The sequence below is a fragment of the Musca autumnalis genome, unplaced genomic scaffold (genome assembly GCF_047663935.1).
Source record: "Musca autumnalis isolate F117 unplaced genomic scaffold, ASM4766393v1 scaffold_3, whole genome shotgun sequence".
Taxonomy (NCBI): Eukaryota; Metazoa; Arthropoda; class Insecta; order Diptera; family Muscidae; genus Musca; species Musca autumnalis.
Genome location: NW_027411866.1, coordinates 88,786,631 through 88,814,099, shown reverse-complemented (window position 1 = coordinate 88,814,099; position 27,469 = coordinate 88,786,631). Strand labels below are relative to the sequence as shown.

Genomic DNA, 27,469 nt, shown 5'->3' with positions numbered 1-27,469 from the left:
TAGAGTCTCCGATGAATATTTCGAAGTGTTACAAATGACAAATTTAGTTATACTCTCCATATTATGGTGGAGGTTATAATAAGCTAAAAATCATATCGCTCATTTACTCAAAGAGTGGCATAACTCAAATAATGCGTTTTCTGTGTTAGCAATTTCTGTTTTTTCCATGACTTCTACTTTATCTTGTGTCAAAGTTTCATACTGGTATCTCTAAAGTTCAAGAACGCTTTGCTCGTTTTCGATCGCGAGTTAAATACGCTCGATATAGAGCAGATTCTACTTTTGCCGACTACACTTTATGTTTTTGCTATACCATTGATTTATTTGTATATGTGTGTTAGGGTTATGACTTTTTGAAATTTTTTCTCAAAAATGATTTCCTGTAGTGAGAATGAATGAACTTTTGCTGCCTACTAATGCCTAAAATAACATTCATTCCATTTTATTATTTTTAAAAAAATACTATGAAATGAAAAAAAATTTTCAAAAAAATATTTCCTGTTGCACGAATGAATGACCTTTTGCCTATTAATGACTAAAATAATTTTTATCTATCTATATATATAAAAATGGTGTAAAAAATGTATAGTAATTCATAAAATGAGAAGGCTAGGCCGATTTCTGTAAAATTTTTTGTCAGTTATTCGTATTTTCGAGGAGAAGGTCTTTACGGAAGAAAATTTTGGAAAATCTCTCTGGAAAAGTCGGAAAATTGGAAAAATCGAAAATTGAGTTTTTGTATGAAATTTTATTCCTTAATAGCGAGACGAAGTTCGCCGGGTCCGCTAGTTTTACATAAATATTGAAAAATGTCCCGCACAAACCAACTTTAATTTTTATGATATATGAAATAATGTTATATATAATATAAAATGATATATATGTAATAATATGACGATAAAATAGTGAGAAACCAGCGGTTATGTCATTTCGGTTATGTCGTGAGCCTCTATACTTTGTTTTCAGTTAAATTTCTGCTTATTGGGACTTCAAAAAATGGTCAACAGTTCTGAAAAATAAAAATTGTAAAAGCTTTTTTGTGCGGAAGCTTTTTTATCGAATCACTTTATAATTAAGATTTTATGTAATCTTATGTAGATCACGCTATGATACAGGGATATGAGGTTGTAAAAAAGTCATAACGCTAGTGTGGGTATTTTCTCAATCCACAACTGCAAACGAAACAAAAACAAATATTTTGAAGATCACTGTTGCCAATCTGTACCCACAAATTATATGATAATGTGGTTGCTTGTTGGCTTTGTCTCTTAGCCCCCCTCTCCCCTAACAACAACATCAAAACCGTTTGCCAATACACACAAATAGGCCAAAAAAAGTCCACTCGATTCCACTCTGACAATCAACTCTTACTCTATTTCTATTTTGAGTACCACTCCTATTATTCAACGACGAGCGCTGCCACATAAAATAAATGAGTGCAGAGTAAACTCCTTTTAAAACTCCCACTCTCCAAGTACTCCCACTCGCGAGCATTTTTCATTCGCTAGTAAAATCGAACAAATCGGAGCTCTGAAAATAAGTCCGAAAAAACTCTTCGCAAACTAATGCTCGTGAACAGCTGACTGCCCCGCTCTGTAAATTATATTCAAATGTGTGATAGTGCTAGAGTTGGGCTATCTAGTTCCAAGTTCACTGTACGAGTTCCAAATGTATAAGTAACGGCATAAAATATAACGTGTGGTGTTACGTATAGACTGTTCGTTCATACAAACTGCGTAGTTTGACACAATTCTAGATTGTGGCTATCAATACTCTAAATATTCATAATTTCTTCGATTGCAATTATGTTGTTATGTTATGAAAGATCACACTGTCAGGCACTGTGACAACAATATCTGACGTGAGATGTTGAGATTGCCTTAGGAGAAGAATTAGACGATATCGTTGACAATGCAAAATTTAGAACCTTTCCCAATATCAATGACAACTTTTATCTATTACACATTTTTGCTATCTTTTTTCACTGTATGCACCTTTGAATATGCATAAACAGATACCAACATTAATGCGACATTGTCCATAACACGCCAATAGGATGCTGTTATTGTGTTGGTTATAGGTGTTCAGCATAACCAAAATATGGTAATGCCGTATAATGTTCTTTTATTCTGTTTACGCGTTAGAGACCATATGTCGAAAAGGGGCTGGGGAGGCTTTTAGAGACTACCATTGAATTGCTTTTCTGTCTGTCTGTCTTTATTGTTATTGTCGGTTCTATTGCTACTGCGACTAATGTTGTTTTTGTGGCACTTATGACCGGGAATTGCATGAGATGATGGGCTACAAAATGTTTATTCGGTAGCTTTAATATTATGTGAATACAAATTTGTTTTTTTGGAACATTATCTCTACACAGAAAGAGATATTGTCTAACATTATGGCGATGATGGAAAAGCGATGACGAAAACTGTAATGACTGCTAGCTGTCGTTGGTAAATTTGTGGAGGGTTGTTTTGTGTGAACAATGGTCGGTCGGCTCGTGTATGGGGAGACAGTTTATGATGACGACATTCAATACATTCTCAAACGATATCCATCTGATTTGTATCTTTAAGATTATGTTTCATTAAAAGAATGATACAGTGTGCTGGGCTTTAAGCTTCCTTCCATAACGTGTTCATAAAAATTCCGAAAAATTCGTTTTACTACCAAGTGTATTTCATTGGGGAACGAATCTTTGAACACCAAGTGGATGCTGTAATAATTGCATTCGTTTCATGAATAGCTTTGTTAATACAAATTAAAGGATTGAGTGTAATTTTTTGTGTAACACTTTTAAGACATTTGAATGTTACTAACAATGCAAAGCAATTGATATTTTTATTTAAATGGATAATGATCTTGTGCTAGGAAAATAAATTGCTCTGCTCCAGAACCTGAAAGAATGTACTATTTAAGATTTTTTTGACATTTTTAAAGAAACAAGTTGTCAAAATTTCAAATTTAATAGATCCTTGCAGGTCTGTAACAGAGTAAATATTGCAAAACAAAATTTTCAAAAATAAAGGGATTCATACAAAATTATTTTATCTTGGAAATTTAGAAAATGTTATGTAATTTATTTTGAACTTAGCAGATGTTTTGGAAATGATTAAAGCATCATCACATTTCCTTACCAATACCACTGTCTCAAATACTTCTTTCTATTTTTCTGGATCGCTGCTAATCTTAAATCAGGGTGGTTTTCCACGCTTTTCCCCTCCAATAAACATATATCGTAACATTGATCTATTTCATTGCATTTGAACTTGTAAAGCTTTATTGTGTATTAGGATTTTTAATAACCAACTGGAATAACACAGACTGAACTAAGCAACAACCACCCACCCTCTAACCGACTGCAATGTTTTCAAATCTTTTTCTTTAAGAATTGTTTGTTTTCTTTTTTTCTTTCATTTCTGGCTGGAAATATATTTTTTATATTTTTTTCAAGTGCAAAGTTTGTTATGGTTGTCCCAAAAGGGGATGACTGACTGACAAACCAATGATTCCAACTGTATTCAAGGGAGAATTGTCTACAATAAAATGTATGTATGAATGAATGGAAGGACGTGCAGACAGACACGCTCGGTTACACGAGAGGGTTGGCAGGGGGGTAGTGTGCCGGTAATTTGTTTAATGCCAAATGGGGATTCGCTTAAAGCAAATACAATATGCCAAGTACAGATACAGACACGACATACATACCCCATTTTCTTGAATGGCCATATGTTTGGCCTTAAAACACCGGCATTACAAACATCACCATAACCACCACCCCGTACTATTGCCCGCCATGCACATTAACAGCCATACACCAGACATCAACCCACCAACCACCCACCCGCCAACCCGCAATTGATACTAATGTAGGTATTCGTTATTGCTTCGTTTTCAATTTTTCATTTTCCATAATACAATGTGTTGGGCTTAGCTCTTAGAATTCTTTACAAAGAACTTGGCGTCTAAAGAAATAAAATGTGAAAATAATCCCAAAGTAAGTGTTCTCATACAATAAAAAAACGATGGCTATGTGCATACGTAGTTGTATGCACATGAGCCACCCATCAACCAGACAAGGGTGCATTTTAACAATATCAACTTGGATTTCGTCTGGCGTATTTGGTTTATTAGGGTGTAACGGAAATGTAATATGATTTAAAGAAAAAAAAATCCAATTAAAATTTCAGTTACTCATTATTTGTTTCAATATTACGAAAAATCCAAGCTACAAATTATACAAGATAAATTTTAGTATCAAGTGGAGTTTTTTCGAGCACTGAGCTTTTTAAGCGACACGATTTTTCAAATTGGAACACTATGTTTTTTGATCGGCAAGAATGACTTGCAATTACATCTGTTTAGGTTTACATACACTTGATACACAATTTTACAAATTCTTTGTCCTGGATACAATATCGGTTATTACCAAATGCGTTGACGATCGCCGTCCTCAATCTGTACTAACAAATCGTACAAGGGCTGACAATGAAAACGCGAATATTTACCATCAAAAATAGTCTTATTGTTTTCTTAAGTAATCCAATTGTTGAAGCACTTTTGAGACACCTCCAAAACATGGGTTTTGAACGCTTCAACAGCATCTTCTGGCTACGAAAACCGTTGACCACGCACTTTTTCTTGATGTGCGGGAATCAAATGAAGTCATTGGGTTCCAAGTAAGGGCTGTATCAATTCGACGGTTTGTCCGGTCAAAAAGGCGCTTGTTTGAATCGATATGTGAGAACTCACATTGTCATGGTACACAATGATTCGACTTGTTCGTTTTTCGAGTTTCTCCAGAGACTTCAGGCAAACAAATTGTAGTGTACCTCTCAGAATTTAACGTCCTACGTTCCTCTAGCCGTATAGTCGCCACGTGATCAGTTTAGGCAAAAAAACAGGCGACCATTAACTTCGGAGTGCTTCTTCCAAGAACAACTTTCGTTGAATTTGGCTCGCCTTTGGAGAACCCCATGGTCGATTGCTGTTTAGTTTCGGGATCATACGCATAGATCCAAGATTCGTCATCAGTGACTATCGTATAAACGTCGTTTGAAGCGCAGCGATCGTATTTATTCACAATTTCTTTGCACCAATCCACGAGAGCCTTTTTTGTGCGATTGTCAAACTCTGCTGAATGCAACGAGATAAACCCATTTTTGCGGCCAGGAATTCATGCAATATCATATGTTAGTTGGTGGAAGAAATACCCAAGGATGACTCTATTTCACGGTATATAACATGACGTGCTTGCATTATCCGTTCACCCACGGCTCAACGCACATTTTTGGATGACCCTCTCGGGTCGAGTGTCGGCTGCGATTGAATTCATTAACCAAGTTTTCCATATTGCGATGGTCCTTTATCGACATACAAAGAAAAATGATCGGACGAAAACGTTAACAAGCAAATTCCGTTTCTTTTGCAAAGTAATTTTTTTCAAGTCGCTGCAAACAACACAACACAAACTGTCCTGAGTACGTTTAGACTAAAAACTGTCAACCTTTCCAAAAATGGCAAATGGCGGCTGGCAACACGCTCTGTGTACAACATCAAAAACCGTTTGTTATTGCGCACACACAAATCGGCAATAAATTATTCTTATTATGGTGAGCAAAATAGGAAAAGAGAACATTTAAAGGAGAATTATTATTTAATTTTTCTTGTTGTTTCATTACATATTTCGACATTTTTAAGCATTAATGTTGTCTAAAATCGTGCTACAAATGAATTATTAAAGAATAATTACAAAAAATACTTAAACGCCCAAAAGTTTTAAAATTATTTAAATTAAGAGTATTTTACAGCATCCACCAGTGGATGGCCGTCCACACGGCTGGTGTAAAATAAACTCCTTTTAAAACTCTTAATTCATTCGCGAGTAAAATTGAGCAAATCGGAGATCTGCATTTATGTAAGCATATTGTACTTCGTGCCTATGACCTTGCTGAAATAATCGATTATGTATTGTGTAGTTCATGCATATTATGAATTTTGTTCAAAACGTGTTGATCGCATTCGTGGTTATCATGAACGCTGTTCCTAAAGGTAGGAAAATGCTGACTGACTTCTTTTATTTGTTTTTATTACAATTCGAAAGCGGTCACATAATTTGGTGGTTGTGTGGATTCGAATCTTCAACGAGAAAATTCACTTTCTCCCTTATTGAAACGCCGGAAACACAAAAAACACACGGGGAATTTTCGTTCAGAATAACCCCCATTAAATCATCTTCGAACTAACAGGCAAAATTTAAAATTTCGATTTTATTTTCGACTTTTTTATTGACATCAAGCTTTGTTCTTTGTTATGTTTGTTCTTTGTTATGTTTTGTTAGAAGAAGAGTGCAATTCAATTTGTAAGCGTTTCGGATTTTCACATTTGAATTTGAATATATGCGAGTAAGTTAAGTCTATCAACATTGGCTTGATTTATTTTTTGTTTCATTTATAATAAAATAGTTACGAAAATGTGTATGCGAATTATGTGGACACAAAAACTTTGTTTTTTCAACACCAATTTTTCTTAATAGGCTTGGTTGTATTTCAAATTTGCTTTTACTAATAGGGTGCATAGATAAATAGATAAAGCGGTTGAAGAGATGATTGATGTTAGTAGGACAAAGGACACTCAAAGAACGGAAGGCAGAACACTATCAAGTGGGGATAGACACTTATTAATTAATAATAATATGTAAAAATATACATAGTTGCCTTAACCTAGTTTTTTTATTATTACACTATTTTGGTTTCGAAATACAGTCGGACCACGATTATCCGTGATGGTCGGGACCGGAGGCATTACGGATAATCGATTTTCCCGGATTGAGGCAATGCTTTTATGCAGTTTTTGAACATATTTTTAAGTAAAAATTACATAATATTGTACAATAATATGAAAATCTGGAATTTTTATTAAATTTGTTACGGTAATCCTCCAAATTTTAGAAGGATACATAATATCATCATCATCAGATTCATCTGAATTGATTTTTGTGATACCACCATAAATACACAAATTGTGTAATACGGGAGAATTTCCAGTTTTCGTTTGTTTACCTTTTGTTTGCTTAATCAGATTAATTGGAAATTGTGTTTTTACTCCCGGGTAATGAATTTTATAACGAAAAATAGAAGAAATGGAAAAAGTCAAACATTTCCTTTCTATCACGGATAATGGAGGTTCCCGGATAATCCATTAACGGATAATCGAGGTTCAACTGTAGGTTGTTGCTCCTTTTCCGTATGTGTACATCTCGATTCGTGCGTCTGGAGTTTGTCCTACCTTTGGCTTTTAATGATGCCCTTTTAAAGTTTCATTCCTTTATATAAAATTGAAGAATCTGAACATGCGAACAATAATTGAGTCTTTTACTGTGCCTTTTTGTATTATTTGTGTATATCCTTTTTTATTATCCGCATTGTTAATATCTACAAGAAAATTCCCTTGGCATTGTGCATCATCGCCGCACGTCATGTGTTACACAAACCGTGAAATATGAACAAATTGGCAGCAATGTAAGGTTTTATTATGCTTATATGGAACAATGAAACACTAATAAAAGGATCATGCCATCATGCACTGTGCTATCTTTTTAAAATCAACCTTTTTTTATTTCATTTCAAGGGAGTCACAATACAATACTGTCAATTCTGATACTGATTCTTATTCAGCCACACATAATTTTGGTCAAGGTCATAACATATTTTCTTTATTAATCAACCAGTGTGAAAAATAATCTTAGTAGTCTGCTGCTATTCTTGCTTTTAATTAAAATGTAATCACAATTCCATCATTCATAATTTTGACATATAATTCAATTGATTAAAAGAAAGTTGTTTATTAATAATCTGCGCGTGTGAGTGCTTTACTCTGTGATTAAGATTTCATGATAATTTAACGTCATTATTATTCTTTTTTGGTTTTTCTTTCTTCATTTTATGAAATCATTTAGCATGTAAATGAAATAAACATGAACCTTTTCTGAATATACGTATTTTCTTCTCTCCCTTCTACTAATTTTTTTGCTTTTAGTAAATATCAATTATGCGATTTTTCTTTTGTAGCTTTTTGGTTGTGTGGGAGGATATTTTTCAATAAACTTTCTTACCATTCTTATTAATGCAATCCACAATTCATCGATTTGATTAAAACTTAATCCTGGCACTTAATACTTTAGGAAAAGTTGTAAACTTTTCCCAAAAATATATTCGAATGTTGCTATATTTCAGTAGCAACTCTTTATTATGACCTCCTTGTTCTCCCTCGTTCGTTTTATGCCATGCGGTCACAGTGCCAAAAACCAAAAACGAACTACGTTGTAATTGGCCAAAGTGATAGATTTATGGCTGCAGCCCAGTATTCTTTCTGAGTGGTTAACACGAAGAGGAAGAATTGTTGAAATAAAACTTCAATAATGGCCCAAAAAGCAAACATCACTTTTTTGTTATTTTTTGCCAGCCATTGATTGAGTCGAAAGGCAAAGTTTTCTATTGTGCAAGAGATTCAAATTATAACTATTTTTTGATATTTAACAGTGGATAAGTGAAAAAAAAAATTTTTTTGAATTAAATTACAATTTTTATAGAAATAGAAAAAAAATTTTTTAGTAATCGATTTGTTATAAAAATCTTGAAGATGTAATTTTTAAATAATTTTTCCTTTATATTTCCATTAAGATTTTATATTTTTATAACCACTGTACTTAATGATTGCAATGTGTCTAAAATATTTAAAAAGAGTTTTTCTTCTCAGAAACTTTATGAATGGTGTGAATAATGACCCCGTTATTTCTCTGATAACGACATTTTTGTTTTTGTTTGAAATAAAAATCAATTAAAGTTAAACTGAAATCCAATGTGAAAATATCAGATATTTTTACACTGATTTAGTGGTAATTTTGTTTATTTTTGTATGTGCTTTCTTTCAAGCTTTCTTTCTTTCAAGCTTAGTCTCTTAATTACAATAACTTCGGTATAAGTATAAGTTTCGAAGCATTGCCAGAGAAGCCATTCTACAGCCGATATGTCTGATGAGCTGCGTAATTAACAGCGAAATCGGTCACATAATTTGGTGGATTTGTCGGTTTCGAATCGTCTGCTTTCCTCTTTCACTTGCAAAAATTCTTATATCAAACAGCCCAGCTCCAAGTAGAAAATTAGTTAATTTTTGCAGCTGGAGGATGCTAACGTTTTTGACAAAAACATGTTGTTTCCGAATGAAAGTTAACTGTAAGGCTCAAGTGAACGATTCCGTGAAATGAACGAACGGAACCATAACCAACTCATTAATATATCTCTTTCATTTAGATTATCTCTTTAATTTAGATCCCTCTTTCATTAAGCTTCTCTAGTTCATATAGCTCTTCTATTTCCACATAATTTGGAGTTGGCAAACTATCGATATTCCCAATATTAGATATTTTACATATTTCATTTCAAAACAAGTAAAAAAGCATTAAGTTCGGCCGGGCCGAACTTTTCATACCCTCCACCATAAAATATTCTGAACTAAAATGGAATAATTACTTTTCATTCCTGTCCCCAACTTTAAGTGGGTACGTTAAAATGTCAGATAATGTTTATGTACATTTATGCTTCATTCGGGAGGCCCTTTTTTATGGTGCCTATATCTAACTATGTATGTTGACAATTTTTGGTGGGCTAGAAATTGGGAGGTACTGTTATATAGGGGTTATAATAAAACATGGGCCTATGTTGACAGTTTTTGATGGGAGCCTTTAATGTCAAATAACTCATAATTCGGTTAAAAAATTTAGCTAGAATCTTCAAAATATCGAAAATCGGTACATAACGTGGGAACTTCAAATGTCAATAACAGCTAGTTCGGAGGTATCTAGGGCTATACGAAAATATGAACTTAAATGAACCGTTATATGGGGGCTATACCAAAACGTGGACCTATGTCCACAAATTTTGTCATATAAGTTTATTGACATTTAAGAACTTTAAATGTCAAATTATAGCTACATCGGTCTGAAAATGTAGCTACAAACGTCAAAACACCGCAAATCGGGGGTACCGTTATATGGGGGCTATACCAAAACGTGGACCTATGTCCACAAGTTTTGTTATATAAGTTTATTGACATTTAAGAACACTAAATGTCAAATTATAGCTACATCGGTCTGAAAATGTAGCTAAAAACGTCAAAATACCGTAAATCGGGGGGTACCGTTATATGGGGGCTATACCAAAACGTGAACCTATGTCCACAACTTTTGTTATATAAGTTTATTGACACTTAAGAACACTAAATGTCAAATTATAGCTATATCGGTCTGAAAATGTAGCTAAAAACATCAAAACACCGTAAATTGAGGGGTACCGTTATATGGGGGCTATACCAAAACGTGGACCTATGTCCACAACTTTTGTTATATAAGTTTATTGATACTTAAGAACCCTAAATGTCAAGTTATAGCTAAATCGGTCTGAAAATGTAGCTAAAAACGTCAAAATACCGCAAATCGGGGGTACCGTTATATGGGGGCTATACCAAAACGTGGACCGATATATCCCATCTTCAAACTTGATCTTCCGACGGCTAAAAAAATGGTATTCCCCAATTTTCAGCGAAATCGGTCAACAAATGCGACCTGTATGTTGCGAACGGACGGACGGACGGACGGACGGACATGCATAAATCGACTCAGAAAGTGATTCTATGTATATCCCTAGAAGAAACTATGGGTCTATCTCGCTTCCTTTTGTATGTTTCATACAAATGCACTAACACATAATACCCCTTACCACATAGTGGTGTAGGGTATAAAAATTGGTAGCTATCGATATGGACGTTAATTTGTCATGACCATTAATTTGGAAATGAAAATGGCGGAAATATACATATATGCTTTTTAGCACAAGTACAAATTACTTTTCCGAAAAAATGTACCTGTGACTACGGACTTACTTTCTCACATTCTATTCATTTCAATAGATTTTAGGTTAGGGGTTTTTAATCCGATAATATCGATAGACAAAACTATATATCGATATTGAATTTTTAAAAAAATAGCCGATACTATCGACAGTGCCATCGATTTTTTGCCGGCTCTAGTAAGACTCACATTATTCAAACGAAAATAGGCAATTTTTAGAGTGGTGTCGTTGACGAACGAACTAGTTCAAAGGAACGATTCCGTGAAATGAACAAAGTGAACCATGATTCATACATTTATATCGTTCATTAGCTTATGTAGTTCATATACCTCTTGCAGTTTATAAGGTAGTTCCTTCAAGTTATTTTACATTAGTATGCGCTCTATCTCCCTCTTACATTAAAAATGAGAGATGCCACAGTGTAAAAAAAACGAACAATGGAAAATGTTTGTTCAATTGATTTTTTTTTCTTAAATGATTGGAAAGTGGATATACGAAACATTTACTTTTCTTATCATTAAGACTGATAAAACGGCTATTGAGTATGAGGAAAGGAAGCCTGTAATTTTGGCTCCTTTTGGTGAACGGAATGAAAGAGATAGATCCGCTTAATGAACGAAATTCCCCAACAGAAATTTGCAAAGAAAATTGCATTCTGAGTGATTTGGTATGCGAAGAGTTTCCCCTGTTTTCCTTATATCAGTGTATGTATCAACTTTTAAATCCAAAACGATGAACATTTTTAATTGAAGGCAAACAACTAAACGTCGTCATTTGTTTTAGGAATAATATTTTGTTGTTAGAAAAAAGGACTCTTCCATTTTGCCTGCGGTCTATACATATAATACTAATGGTTTTTAAACAAAATGTTTGTTTAGTTAATTTCGACTTTGGTGAATGTCAAAAAACAGTCACTAGAATATTCAGCCAACAAAATCTAAGAATGACGCTATCCATTTTTAATGATAAAGGGTTAAAACTTCTAAAATGTTAATAATATATGGTTATTAATTTCAATTGATATCCTTTTAGAGAATTATTAATATGACAATAAAACCTAATTACTTTTTTCTTTCAGGTAAATATAACACGTGCAGATAATTGATAATAATTACACAGTGCAACACTGAAAATGCAAACAACTTCTAATGGGCATTTAGTGACTACAAAAATCCTAACTGTGCTCGTGTTGCTAGATCGGGTTTGGATTTTATGGCCTCATCTAAATCGGGCTACAGCGACCCTTTTTTCTACTGATCAGAGCTTTATTTCAGAAACTAGTATGAATTTTACTTCGCGATCTTCAGCAATATTGTAGCCCTAAAGTTGAAGAACTTACGTGTCAAACAGAAGAACTCGAAAAAAATGCATCTAGCGCATCAAAATCGAGAAAATATATGAAAGTTTACATCATTTCTGGAATTATGGTCAGTACCAGCTAAACTTTTGGAAGATGAATAAAGTAACCTCTTGCAAAAAATTTCCAAACAATGTGCTCTGCAATTCTTCAGAACATTCTGTAAGTTCAAAATACATATTTCATGTTGTATAGGCCATAATTCATAACGTACATTCTAAAAAACATATTTCAAACAGTGTGTATAAGGCCATGTTTATTTTATCGAGTTTTGCAGGGTTAACCTTCTTTATGAGGATTTATTTGAAATATAAGCAATGGAATTGACATTTGAAACCAAGTGGGTTTGTTAAATTCGGTTAAATATAAACGTAGTATAATATCTGTTTATTTTCATATTTTGGGATTGCAATGAATTGTTCATATATTTGTAACATTTCCTTTGAAGAATGTGCTAGAAATAGCGTGGTAGAGTCATTTTGCAAGAATGGCATGTTCTGAAAAGTTGCGACTTACATTCCAGTCCAATATTTCTTTCAAGGAAAAGTTAACGAAAAAGGTAACAGTTTTTGAGATATGATGCGATATATACGAAATAACGTATTTTATAAATATACTATTCATTTGAGGCAACATGTGCAGTTTTTCGAGATGCTTTCTTCATGCTCTTATTTACAAGTTTGTTCAGATATTTAAACAAGATTAGAATTGGTTTCAATTATATTGTCTCGATTTGCTCTAAAAAGTCAATATTTAACCATGTTTAGATGAGGCCATAAAATCTAAACCCGATCTAACAACACAAAAACCAACTACGGTTTTGTCGATTGGGACTGTACTTTTATAAAATCTCCAGTAAAAGTTGTTTGCACAAAATTACCTTGAAAATGTTGCACTGTGTTATTGTGGGAAATGAAACAACTGTCAACAAAATAAATTAATAAAAGTTCATTTTGGGTTTTGGTAAGTGTCATAGTCATTATTTAAATTACTATAATTTTATTGTGAAGAAATAATTATTTTTATCACACTTATTTATAAGTTTTTAATTGAAATAGACTTGGATATTTTGTAACTTTCGTAAGAGGTAAGTAAATATTTTATTAATATGTATATTGAAATTGACTGACATTAGATGAAAATGAAAAATATCTAAAATGCACAGCGTTTCTAATTAAAGTCTTTCCTGCAAAAAATGGGTGCTACGTGAGTCACGTGACCCATCACAAAATAATGTAGTTCTGCCTTAAAAGTTGTTAAAAAATAAGTTTTAAATATATAAAAATACAAAGTAGTGCGTAAGGGTGGCTTGGTCTGACTCAAAATTGAGAGTTGTGAATTCGATATTTATACCTATGTTTAAATATAGCGAATTACACCTCTACCCTAATGATTTTAAATTTCTTATTATTTGTTCCGAAATAATATTCCCCTTGAACTCAAAATATTATTCTATCCCGTTACGCCTTAAATTCCCTGCATTGTTGTGGGACCATTACAACTTTCATTAAAATTTAGATTGCCTGGAACAGTTTTTGCTTCCTTTTGTCGGAAATCTTGTTGCACTTAAAGTAAAACATCTGGATAACATTTATGTCAGTTGATGGGGTGAAAGTAGATTTTTATTTTTGAAGGGCTCTTGAGACACTCACAGTAATGTCGATGAAAAATTGGATAATTAAGTACGAAGGCAATATCTACTGGAACGACGACGATGACGAAGAAGAAATCTTCCAAAAGCCACTTAATAAACTCATAAATTTCCAAGCATTACGTAAAAATAAACAACCGCATCATCTAAAGAATCGACAAAGTAGCAGAGAGTAGTTATACAAAGCATTCCTTTATCGGGCAGGATGTTTGTTTGTTGTTGGTTGTTTGTGTGTGTTTGTGTTTAATGAGATGATGCCAAAAATAAAATCAATACAAAGTCAACACCAAAATGAAACCTCTAAATGTTCTTTTCGTTTGTTTATTGTTGTTGTATTTTCATTTGTGTCATTTGTGAATGGGACCTTAATGTAATGTTATGCTATGTCAGAAATCTCCTTGTTCACCTTGTTTACCCCCTTTCCTTCTATCAATCTATATTTCAGTGTTCAAACGTGTGGGGTTAAGAAAGCAAAATCCCGCAATACAGCATGGGAATTGAAAGGTGGGTTTTCTGGGGGAATGTTATGGGAAAATCGTGTGCCCACTTACACCCCTCTAATACAAGCAACGTGTTTGTTAGTTAAAGGCAATTTTGTTGTTATCGTCGTCGTGCCTGAATATCGATATCATCATCATCAGCATATCAATACCTTAGTCAGTGGGGTATATTTCAATTGCTTGTCGAAACACATTCGATTTTTTTTACCCCGAAAGCCAGCTAGCTAACATGAAAGTAGTTTGCCACCAAAACAATACATACACACGATTTTGCACATGTAGCGTTTTGTTTGTGTAGCGAAAAGAGAGAAAAGTTGAAGAAAGGCAAATATTTAAAGTTCCCTTTGTTACCCACTTCAAAGTTTTTTTTTTTAACTTTTTGTTTGGTTCCCTCATAACCTCAATATTTTGTGTATATGTATGTATCTACACGGTGTTGATGTTTGTAGGTATGATATGCTTGGCCTACCTGCCAGCCAGTCAGTCAGTTTCCTCAAATAAAGGTAACAAAGAAAAAATAACCAAAAAAAAAAAAACAACATACTAATGGTGATTTTTTGTTTGAAAACAATATTAAGTTCAAATACTTTTTATACAGTGATGCGGAAAAATTTTTTACGAAAGGCGTTTCCAATTGGTAAATAGTTATATATTTCAAAACGAGAATCGCTTGACGATCCTACGTAGTTCACAGATTCTTTTCGATGATTATATTAGTTCTTGAATGTCGACAAAATTCCATTCAATGCCAATCGAGGTTTCAGATAGACTACATAGTTAGATCTTCGCAATATCCTAATGGAGAAAGGTTCAAGAGAAGGCAAATAGAAACGATTCACTATACACATTTTAATCGGTATCAAATGTCAAATATCACAGTTATTACAAAAACGCTCTTATATGCCAATTTTAATATTTTGAAATTTTTATTTTAGTTTCTCTGTTTCTATAGAACCTCTTAAAACTTGGTGTCAGTGAGAGTGAGCACAGGAAAATCAAACAACGGAATAGATGGCTTTTCAATTTGCACCATAATTCACTCTATGACTTCAACGTAATGGAGCCACACATATCAAAATGTATACACTCAGCCCGCGCAACTACTTCGGGTACCTCCCACACAAAAATGTTTGTAATATGGTGTGAACGATAACTCTCGAAGGGAGCTCGATTGCTCGAGCTCGATTGCCAAATCGATTTTTGGTCCAAACTTTGCATTAATCTTTCCTGATGTAGATCGGGTTCGAATACGAACTATATCGGTCCACTCCTTCGGGTACCTCCCACACAAAATTAGGAAAACATGTAAAAAGTTTAAGAGTTCCTCTCGGATTATTTTGAAATTTTTGTCAGCAGATTGTCCTTGCGGCTCCTTTTACGACGGCTCCTTTTACGACGGTACAAGTCTATACTTCCTGAAATCTCCAAAATACCCTGACGCCCCGAACTAAAATGACAAATCCGCAGGGAGTTTGTGATTGGTCCAAACTTCGCTCATCATATTATTTCATCCAGTCATATAGCAGGTTGGGATATGGACTATCGGTCAACTCCTTCGGGTACCTCCTAAGCTTATCTCGGATCGTTTCGAAATATTTTATTTTTCAGTAGGTTGTCCTTCCTGAGATATTGGCTCAAAGGCTTAAAACCCCCGCCGGAAAATGGCTAGTGTACAAGATAACTCTTAGACTTTTTCAAAATTTTCTTCCAAAATTAGTTTAAGGTAATTTTATATTTTGAGTTCTATGAATCAGAAGTTTGATTACTAAAATTTTTGTGGTAGGTATGTGCCAATGAGTTGGTATAGCTTAACATTACGGTATGTACAGATTTCACGTATTTTGAAGTAAATTCGTGATAATTATAATTATATATGAGGGTATATCTCCGTTAGCATAGCTTACCGACACTTTCTTACTTGTTATATCTTTATTTAACAAACATCGTCAACATAATTATGACTGCCGTTGTATTTATATTCTCCAAAAATTTCTGCGTTTTTATTAAAAGTGACAGGTAGGGTTTATTGTTTACAGCATTCCATTTTCACTTTTCAACCCAAAAAAGTAACCTCTACTCTTCATTTATCTTCACTTGATCTTATGTCCCGGAACGTCATGACACGCATGACCCACACTGTTTACATTTGCTTTGTGTTGAAATGAAATATGTATATGTTTGTATACTTTTTTGTCAGAAATGATGGAAATACAAAGAAACAACAAACTCCAAAGTGAAAAACTTTCAAAGTTTGTTGTATATTTTCTCACAATTGTTTTGGTAGTTGTTGTTGTTGTTGTTATTAGGATTTCTGCACTAGCAGTTTTCTCGCCGCATGAACAAAAAGAAAAATTATAGAAAATAAAACAAACTAAAACCACATCATTATAGTTATCATCCGTTGGATTTCAAAGCTAACTGCTTAAATGACCTCTGTCTGCAGTGAAACATACAAATCTGTAAGTGGAAAGAGTGAGAGAGAGAAAAAATTAACACCACGGAATAACGTTCCGCATCAGGGCATCGTACCGACAAATACATATGTACATATTTTTTTACCGTTGGTCTTCCTTAACCGTCCACCTTTTACTGTCAGCTATGTAATTCATTTAACTGTACCATCAAAGAAGAGTTCTGTGCTTCACTTAACCATCAATGCGGTCGGCGGCAACGCATCTTTCTTCTTCTTTGAAATCCCAAAATGAATAATGGCATAATTGTATCATAACCATCAATCTAACAGACCAGCCAGCCAAAGAGCCAACCGAGCATTGAAACGGTCATAAAATCCATTGTTGCTTTGCCGGTCGATGGCTCTTACTTGGCATTGTAATTTTTGTTTTGGCCGCAACAGTTTCTCAGTGTTTTTGTTTTTTCATGGCGCTGGATGGGCTGGCATGGAAATCAACAGCCACATGAAACTCCCGGTGCCCATCTCAACAATCAACCAACCATCCGTCCATCCATTTACTGTGGTGGTCAACATCAACGACGACGTTGATCATTCATGTAAATGGCCAACAATTGAAGTTTGAGGAAAAACAGCAACAATAGAAATGAACAAAAAACAACAAAAGGCCATGAGAAACTGTAACTTTCTATACTTCTTCCACCATTATTTTGTTTTCCTTTTGGTGGGGGCCAATTTTCGGCTTCAGGTTGATGTTTTGTTTTGTAATGTTTCTGCTGGTGATTTTTTATGTTTGTAAAATTCTGCCCAGAAAAAAAAGCGGGGTTAAAATGCAATGCTGGAATCCATCACTGGTGGTTTGTATCAGATTTAGTGTGACCTATAAAATGAAATGCCGAACTTTTTCTCTGAACAATAGAAGGCATTTCTTGTAATATTCATTGCTGTTGTCATGATATACAGCAACACATACAAACGGGTAATAATAATCTAACTCCTCCTATACATATCAAATCAAATCTCTGGGGCGTGCTTTGAGCGTTACTTTGGATGTTGTTTTTGGCAAGTTTGATATTCGTAATTGCCGTGAAATGTTTCTAGGAATTATTAAAACAATAAAATATTGATGGTAGAGTGGTTGTTTCCGTAGAATGGTGGGAATTTCAACAACACGTTTAAAGAGATTTTGAACTTGATGAACTTTTTGTTTTTAAATTTAAGATTTAATACATAGATCACATGTTTTTTGAGAATATTTACGAGATGAAGCGATTTTCTTTCAGAAAAATTGGTACAGTAATATCCTGATAAATCTTAATTTAAACTTAGCTTAAATTATGATCGTCAGCACTGAATGTACAAGTCATAAGGGAGACGAATCCTCAAAGGATTCGATTGATTGAGTTTCGCCTTCTAACTTACTTGAAGTCATCATTGGGTTATAGAGGGAAAGAAATTAACCAAGGCTACAAATATTATATATCTGAGAGATTTTAAATTTGACTGGAGTAACAACAACACATTTTCATGCATCAATCAATCAAAGTTGGAACTATCTTAAGAGTTATTTATAGTCCCACAATAAGTTGGTGTAGACAAGTGTTTGGAAAAAATCACCCCAATATAATAATACTCGTAAAAAATAGCAACTATTATTACAACATAAGTACTCAATTTTGGAGAGATTTACATCTTTGTTCGACTTACCTACAGTCGTGCCTAAAAAGCCAATTTCTCATTAAAACCTACCAATCTTTTTAGTAGAATTTTTTTCATTTCAAAGAGCGCCTCTTGAGCTTATTTCTTTGTCGAAAAATATTGCATAGTGTAGTGAGAAATGGCCGTCTATGAACCATTGTTTCTAAAAAGCATTTTGCGGTGCCCACTCTAATTCGAAATGATGGATCAAATCATCATATAGCTTGGTGGGCATATTCAGTTCAAATCCAAATTCTCTAAAAAACTTGCTGCTTTTGTCTATAAATCGGTCAAAATAACAGTTTCATTTGTTTTCGAACTAGATTGAGCAACGACTTCAAAAATGTAATTTCGAGAAAAATGCGGTTGATGTTTCTATATAAAATACAAAACACAATGAATTTTCCCTTTCAATGCTCATATCTAAGTTAATTTTCCTAGCTTACAACACAGAAAAGATTGTAGCCATTTGATAAAAACAATTCAAGGATACATTCAAAAATGTATCAATTTTGCGGTGATAAATTTTTATTCGGACTAATTTCGATATACTTATTTGATTACAAATTAATAAAAAATGATAAAAGCTAGTTATTTAAAATATATATCGAATTATTTTATTTTGAACAAATGGCCTGTTTCACTAAAACGATTCAAACATCTGTATTTATTCCAGGTTTTGTTTGATAAAAAATTATATTGACTAATAAAATGTTGAATGCATACACATACATATATTTATAAATGTTAATGGTTGTTTCCTTTATTGAAATGCATAGAAATACCATAAACAATATGTTAGTAATATTTGATCGACATTCGACAAAAATGTGTTGATGAAGCTTTTAATCAAAATTTTCGGTGGGTCTCTGTGTAGAGATGGGTGCACAATTAAAAAAATTAGGTACTGGTCTCTTTTTTCTAAGAAGATACACAAATAAAATGTCCTGTGTAGAGATGGGTGCACAATTAAAAAAATTAGGTACGGACATGCATGAACACAGACCAAAATGAATACGCATTTTCACGCTCTAGTACGGTGATTTTGAAAAGAAACCTTCTTAATGAAAAAAAAAATATTTGTATATGTTGCATGTATTTTTATTTTCAAATTTCCAAAATGATACAACATCAGTCCTTCCTTTTGTCAAACTTTGATCCAAAAACTCAAAACCGCAAAAGAGAAATCTTTTCAATTGTAATGAATATACAATTAAAATTTCCATTAAATAATTTTTTAAGAAAATTCTATTCTACTGAAGAACTGCTTTAAGATCACATACATCTTTAAGATTGCTGCTTGAAATTAAAATCTAACCAAAGATCAATTCCACGTACGTACACAAAAGGCAAACAACACACATATAAAAAAGCCCACAAAGGAACAGAAACTATGACTAAAAATATGAATATAATATTACGTAAACTAAAGTTTGGATGTTTTTAGTACTTTCTTTTTAACGCGTTATTTAAAGACCAATTTTTTTTAACACAAAAATTTAGCACAATCCTGACACGCATGTTTCGACTTTACAAAAAACACAATTACGCACAGCAACACTTTCTTCGGCATTTTTTGGATATAATATTACATTAACTTGAGTTCGGATTTTTTATACCCTCCACCATAATATGGAGGGTATGATTAAATTTGTCATTCCGTTTGTAACACATCGAAATATTCATCGCAGACCCTATAAAGTATATATATTCTTGATCGGGGTAAAATTCTAAGTCGATATAACCATGTCCGTCCGTCCGTCTGTTGAAATCAAGATACAGCTCGCTTAAGATAGAGCTTTGACATTTGGTATAGAAGTTTCTATTACTTCTAGGATTTTTGGTATTGCAAATGGGCTACATCGGTCCACGTTTTGATATAGCCCCCATAGAACGGTACCACCCGATTTTCGGTATTTTCAATGTTATGGCCACAATAATTCATTGAAATGGCTGAAATTTGGTATTTAGTCTTTGTTAGGGGTATTCAACTTTCCACTCTAAATTTGTCGGTATACGTCCACGCTTCCATATAGCCCCCTTAGAACGGTACCTCCCGATTTTCGGTATTTTGAATGTTATGGCCACAATAATTCATTGAAATGGCTGAAATTTGTTATTTAGTCTTCGTTCGGGTAATAAAACTTTCCCACTGAAATTTTTTGGTACAGGGCCACGCCTTAATACAGCCCCCATAGAACGGTACCACCCGAATTTCGATATTTTGAAGGTCTTAGCTTCGTTATCACACCGAAATGGCTGAAATTTGGTACTTAGCCTTCGTTAGGAAAATAAAATTTTCCCCCAGAATTTTGTTGGTATTGGTCCACGCCTTCATATAGCCCCAAAGAACGGTACCTCCCGATTACCGGTATTTTGAAGGTTGTGGCCTCAATATTTCTCCGATATTGCTGAAATTTGGTATTTAGTCCTCATTTGAGTTATAAAACTTTCCATATGAAATTTGTCGGTATAGGTCCACGCCTTCATATAGCCCCCATAGAACTGGACCTCCCGATTTTCTTTTTTTTTTTTTTGAGGGTTGTGGCCACAACAACAAACAGAAATGGCTGAGATTTGGTATTTACTCTACGTTGGAAGTAAAACCCTTTCCGACTGAATTTCGTCGGTATAGGTTCACGTTTCGATATAGCCCTCATAAAACGGTACCTCCCGATTTTCATAATTGTGAAGGATGTGACGTTAATATCCCACCGAAATGACTGAAATTTGTTATTTAGTCTTTCATGGGGTTATAAAATGTTCCAGAAAAGAATTATCAGTATAGGTCCACGTCTTACTATATCCCCCATAGAAGCGTACCTCGTGATTTACGGTATTTTTTTGGTTTTAACCACATTATCCTACTGAAATATCGTAAATTTGGTATTTAGTCTTCTTTAAGTCTAAAAACTTTACGCAAGACATTTGTCGGCATAGATCGACGTTTTAATATAGCCCCCATAGAACGATACCTCCCGAATTTCTGTATTTTGAAGGTTAGCGATATTGTTTTACCGAAATTGCTGAAATTTGGTATTAAGTCTTTTTCATAAACGAAAGGAAACTAATTGTTCCATTTTAATTTAATACCACTTCTGGTGGAGGATATAACAAGTTCGGCCCGGCCGAACTTAAAGACGTTCTTACTTGATTAGTATTATTCTTTTTTTACGATTTTAAAAGGCAATTTCTGAACACAAAAATTAGGGACGATCGTAACACGCTTGTTTCGGGCATGTTTTGACTTTACACGTGTTAGCCGAAACTCGGTTTTTTGAGAAGGCACGAAGCGAACTACTTGACCTCAGTTTTTATCCTAGGGAATTCTAACGGCAACGCCATCAGTCATACTATCAATATGTTTATTTGAGTGCTACCAGTCGTTCTCCTAATATTTGTACGCTTTAGTATGTGTGCTTTATGTATGGGTTTGTATGATGGTGCCTCTCAATTTGATTCGGTATTCTTGTGCATTATGACAGGTCGCCGATTGTAGACGGACATAGTTTGCATTATTCATGTCTTCGAGTTGTTCTGAGAGAAATTTATGTAATATCAGTTACAGGTGTAGTCGGTTCAGTTTTCTCGTATTCTTTAAATGTCATTTGCATTATCAAGTAATCTCTCTCCAGAATCCCTTCCTAAAGACTACCGTTGGAATTGTAAATAACGACAATATTTTGTAAAAATTTCTACTACGTATTATTTAATGATGGATGAAACATTTTGTACCAAATATTTCATTTTCAATTTCTAAATTTGGCTATTTGATATTATACGAGGACAACTAAAGTAAATATAACAATGCCACACAACTGGACAGGCAATCCCGAATTTCGGACTCATAAAATATTTGTGTTTTTAATTAAACTTTATACTTTGGCATTTATGTCTGCCTGTTCGCTCGTCGTTTACCTTATCTTTGTTTTTCAACTAATGGTAAAAAGTTTCAAACAGTTTTCATATATATTGTTATAAATATACTCAAGTCTGTCTGAATGCCAGTAAACATGTATTTTGTTGCATTTTGGTCAGACAGTCTGGCCAGTATTACGACTCTTATGCCAAAAAAAAAAAAAAAAAAAAAACAATCTTCCTACTACAAGACTATTATTTTGATGTGAAAAATGAAAATTTGGTTTACACTTTGGTTATTCTCTGTGGATCCATTGTTGATGATATATTTGCATGATGCAGTGGAACAAGTGGCGGTATAACTTTGATTTAAAACATATATGTATATATGTGTGTATGTATGGAGATGTGCATGTATGTGCTTTGGGGTTCCTGCAATTCCCAACATTTGTTGTTCATGTCTTGTCATTGTGTCCAGGCAATGATAGGGTTATTCTGCTAGGACAAACGACTGGTTTTTTTTATTTCAGATTTTCATTTTCCACCCACATTGTTAAAAAAAGACTGTGGTAAATATTCATACCTCATACTTGGAAAAGTCCTTTGATGGATTTTTGCCAAAACTTAATGAAGATTTTTCTGACATATGTAGTCATGTTTGTGTTTGCTTATGTATTTATGTTGTATGTACATATATAACTTGCTTTCGGGCAATAATGTTTGGATTTTTTAGGAAAAAGTTAAAAAATGATAATTTGTTTTAGTAACAAAAGTTTTTTGTTTTGCTGTGTTTTGTTCAAGTTAATCTATATATATAAAAAAGGATGATGTTAGTTACTACGCTTATAACTCAAGAACGGCTGAACAGATTTTGACAATTCGCACCAATTCGGAATGGTCTCATGGCAGAAAAGGATAAAACCTTAAAAAAATCGCGAAAATTTGCGAAAAATTTGCAAAAATATTTTTTCAATAAAGTCAATTTTTCACAAATTTCTATCGAGCTTCGCGTTTGGAGTAAATCTTGGCACTTATTTGGACAGTTTTTGGCGAAAATTGTATTTGCACCTACTGTGATGGTCCATTGTACGCCTCTGTTTGTCAATTTTTGAAAGTTGTATAGAATTTTTTATTCACAATCAAATCGATTTTCATTTATTTTCAAGCGTCTTTTTAGGAAATTATCAGCGAAAAATGGTTAAAAGGGCTTAGTTTTGAGTTTGTAAAGATTAGTGGTGGTTTCGGTCAGATACCGATTGAAAAGACTAAGATGATAGTGCCAAAAGTGGTTTCCACAGTTTTGAGGAAAAAGGTAAAAATCCACAAAATTGGTGGGTTAATTGAAACATCAAGAGCTCCGAGGTAATTTCATTGGAAGTGAAGTTGTGGCATATATGTATACTGTTAAACCGTAGGTAAAAACATCTTCGAAAGATAAACTTCCGATGTATGCGGTATAATATTTAAGCTGTACCAGATATATTTTGATACTGTTTAGATTCTGTCATGATACAAAAAAAAAATGATGCCCCCACTGTAAAGGGAGTATGAATTCAATCAATTTAGTTCCCGCAGAGCTGGAAGGCAATTACAACCGGCCAAATACATACATACAAACACACATATGTACATTGGTACTGTTGGTACAATGTATGTATGTTATTCGAAAAAAGGATGATATTCAAAATTGGAAAAAAACAAGAAATCAGAGGTACTGGAGTTTTTTTTGGTCAAATTATCTGACAAATATTATTTATCGGCGACATAAATAGTTAAATACTTATTAATCGTTAATAAGTTTGTGATATTAATTTGACTATGTTATTTACGTCGAAATTAAATATAGGGTGACCAAGTAATCGACAACAGTCACGTGTTAGTGTGACAAGACTTCAAGCATCCGAAACACACAAAGAACGGCAACTAATAGAATAGCTCTGTCCATGTTACCAGAGCCATTGCATCTAATACCGAATTTGCAGTGCAAGTAGAATTCGGTAGATCACATTAAATAGAGAAGTCAGAAAAAATAAATAAAAAGGTGTTAAGTTCGGCCGGGCCGAACTTTTTATACCCTCCACCATAAAATATTCTGAATTTAAAGAAAATAATTATATTCTTTCCTGTCCACAATTTTAGACGAAGATATTTTGTGACCTCTGATACCTAAATAAGGTAAAAAACATAAAAAATGTATTCAATCGGTAAGGAACCTTATATGGGGCTATATCAAAGAGAAAATCGGGAGGTACAATTATTTAGGGGGCTATACCTAAACATGAACCTATGTTGACAGTTTTTGGTGGAGATATTTTGTGATTACTAGAAACCTCAACGGTCAAATTACAGGTAGTTCGATCAAAAATTTTAGTTAAAATACTCAAATACCAAAAAATGGACATTGACTGTTTTTAGTGGATATACTTTGGGAACCACTGGGAACCCCAAACCTGAAATTACAGATAGTTCGGTCAAGAAATGTAATTGAAATCCACAAAATACAGAAAATCGGGAGGTACCGTTAAATAGGGGCTCTACCAAAACATGGACCTATGTTGACAGTTTTTGGTGGAGATGTTTTGTGATTACTAGGAACCTCAACTGTCAAAATACCAGTAATTCGGTTAAAAATTTTAGCTAATATCCTCAAAATACCGATAATTGGGAGGTACCGTTATATGGAGGCTATACCAAAACATGGACCTATGTTGACGGTTTTTGGTGGAGATGTTTTGTGACCACTGGAAACCCCAAACGTGAAATTACAGGTAGTTCGGTCAAAGAATTTAGTTAAAATCCCCAAAATACCGAAAATCGGCAGGTAGCGTTATATGGGGGCTATACCAAAAAGTGTTCCGATATAACCCATCTTCGAACTTGACCTGCCTATGGAAAAAAGACGCTCGGGTGCAAAAATATAGCACTCTAGCTCAATTATTGCGAACGCTAGAGTGATTACAACAGACGGACAGGCAGGCGGTCATGGCTAGATCGTCTTAGAATTTTATCCTGATCAAGAATATGTGTGCAAATGATTAGTTCGATGTGTTACAAACAGAGAAACAAACTAAATATACCCTCCATACTATGGTGGAGGGTATAAAAACAGACGAAGGTGGTTACCTGATAACGATCGGATCAAAATGAGTAAATAGGTTAATATGGGTTAATTGATTAAAACGCAAATTTAAATAAGCACTATATTCAGCATTAAATTCAAATTCATATTCAATTGCTTTAGTGAAATATCGTGTTCAGTGGTGGAAACAAGAATTGCAGAAAACCATCGATTATGAAACGAGTAGGGCGTTATGATATTATTTTGCTTCAACTGCGCTACCAAATATTTTTATTTACATCACAAAATGTGTTAGTTGCTTAAAAAATATATCTTAGTCCCAATTTAGAGTTACCTAATTTTTTCGCGGCTATTGTCAGTTTATAGAAGAGAGAGTCGAGGAAAATAGAAACACTTTGCCTCTCAGTACCTTCTCTCTTCGTCAAACTGACAATTGTCGAAAGTACAATTGTCTAATGTGCATCTGCTTCAAAGATCGTCCTAAACAGTTCAAAACAAATAAATATTTGAACAAGGTGATAGCAATAATAGTATTATAGGTTTGAACCAAAGACATAAAGTTCTGTACCTAACAAACTGCGAGACGAAGTTCGCCGGGCCCCCTAGTAACAAATAAATATATAACACATTTTCAAATTGAAATAATTGAGTTTTAAAAGAATTTACATGTTAACAAATAAATATGGGATCTGAATTGGTTACAGATAAAAAGGGAGTCGATTTAATGATATGGGATTTTAGCGCCGAGTCCGAATGGTGTGTTTTACGACACCACTTATAGGAAAGTTTTACAGGGCTGTAATATTCAGAAATCTCGTCCAGAGAAAAAAATGGCATCATACGTGGTCAAACTGGCCACATCCGTAGTGTATTAACAGCGTTTGTGGTCGATGTTGTCAACGGTTACGAAAATGAACAACGTACCGTGGTCAAATTGAGCAATATCAAAAATTGAAAAAATGACAGCAGACATGGTAAAAAATTGAACACTCCCGTGCTTATTTGGCATCATACGGTGTTGATTTTGAACCTCCTTTTTCCCTCTGTGTATCTACCGAAAAGTTTCGTTACTTACCAATATTATAAGCATTTTTCCTCTCCCGTTTTTGTCTATAACCACAAAATTAGTTACAGAAGCCCACTGTAGATAAGTAAATACTCGATAATTATAGAAGATATGGCCAATGAAACATTTAACATTTATCACAATTTCGCTCTGTATCTCAGAATTAAAATAAATTAAAAAATTATATTCATTCTTTAATTGAAAGTTGACATGAACAAAGAAAACAAGTAAAAAGTAGTAAGTTCTGGCGGGTCGAACTTTTTATACCCTCCACTATGAAATATTCTGAATTTTATGGAGTAATTAATTTTCACAATTTTATGTGGAATATTTGTTGAGCACTGGGAACACCAATTTCATAATTTTAGCTAATTCGGTCAGGTAAAATCGGGCGGTAGCGTTATATGGGAGTTATACCGCCAAGTGGGCCACTGTTCACAATTTTTCATAGAGAAGTTTTTAAAAACTGGGAACCATATATACCAAAACACATACAATCTTACCCGAAAATGCATATAAAAACTAAAAACCTGATATCGGTGCTACTGTTTTATACCAAAACTTTAACCTATATATGTAGACAATATTTATTTTAGAAGTTTTGTGACAACTGGCAAACTCAAATGTCAATTACAGGTAGTTTGTATGTATAAATGTATATAAAATCCTCAAAATACCGAAAATCGGGACCTATGTTGACAGTTTTTGGTGGAGAAGTTTTGTGACCTCTTAGAACCCGAAACGTCAAAATACAGCTAGTTCGGTTAAAAATTGTAGCTAAAATCCTCAAAATACCGAAAATCGGGTGGTCCCGTTATATACACTTAAACATGGACTTATGTTGACAATTTTTGGCGAAGAAGTGTGTTGATCCCTTAGAACCTCAAACGTTAACTTACAGCTAGTTCGCTTAAAAATTCTAGCTAAATACCTCAAAATACCG

The 27,469-nt window shown here is 33.8% G+C and overlaps 1 protein-coding gene across 8 annotated transcripts in view; it reads left to right on the top strand.

Annotated features, from left to right (window-relative positions):
- Nucleotides 1-27,469, top strand: part of LOC141396822 (uncharacterized) — a 319,005-nt gene that overhangs the window by 46,289 nt on the left and 245,247 nt on the right. The window contains exon 1 of one of the 8 annotated variants that reach the window (XM_073972492.1): nucleotides 11,986-13,227. The exons of 6 other annotated variants lie outside the window; for them this stretch is intronic. The gene's annotated coding sequence lies outside the window, so the exon portion shown is untranslated. Of the gene's footprint in view, nucleotides 1-11,985; nucleotides 13,228-27,469 lie in introns of those variants that run through there. One more of the 8 variants, XM_073972490.1, reaches the window with a different exon arrangement.